The sequence below is a fragment of the Atta colombica genome, unplaced genomic scaffold (assembly GCF_001594045.1).
Source record: "Atta colombica isolate Treedump-2 unplaced genomic scaffold, Acol1.0 scaffold126, whole genome shotgun sequence".
NCBI lineage: Eukaryota > Metazoa > Arthropoda > Insecta > Hymenoptera > Formicidae > Atta > Atta colombica.
The window spans coordinates 733,830-734,273 of NW_017259213.1; the positions used below are offsets into that span (position 1 = coordinate 733,830).

Genomic DNA, 444 nt, shown 5'->3' on the forward strand with positions numbered 1-444 from the left:
GTGGCGTTAATCGATCTCGGAATTGAATTTGTTTTAGTCGAAATTTACGTTCGTAGATACGGGATATTTCGCAATGGTGAAATTTGAATAGTCAATGCTTCAATTGATATCTTCTTCAAATTTTTTTTCTCACGAAAATTTAAAGGACAAATCTTCTTTTTTATTCCTTTTTGTACCGTATGTTATCATAAAATAAAGGTAAGATTTTGAAGATAATAATTGTATTACTTAACTAAGACTTAATAAAATTAATTCCTTATTTATATATTAATTAATTTTTATTTTGAATTACATTGGGTTGTCTGGAAAGTTTGTGCCGATTTTGAAAGAAAATTGAAACGCAGAAGATTTAAATTTTAGTATACGTTTATTAAATTTAAATCTTTTGCGGCACGAACTTTCCGGACAACCTAATATATATATATATATATAAAAGAAATTCTT

At 25.7% G+C, this 444-nt stretch overlaps 1 protein-coding gene across 1 annotated transcript in view; it reads left to right on the top strand.

The window, feature by feature from the left end:
* LOC108695127 overlaps nt 1-444 on the top strand; it is a 43,892-nt gene that overhangs the window by 41,176 nt on the left and 2,272 nt on the right. The window lies entirely within an intron of this gene.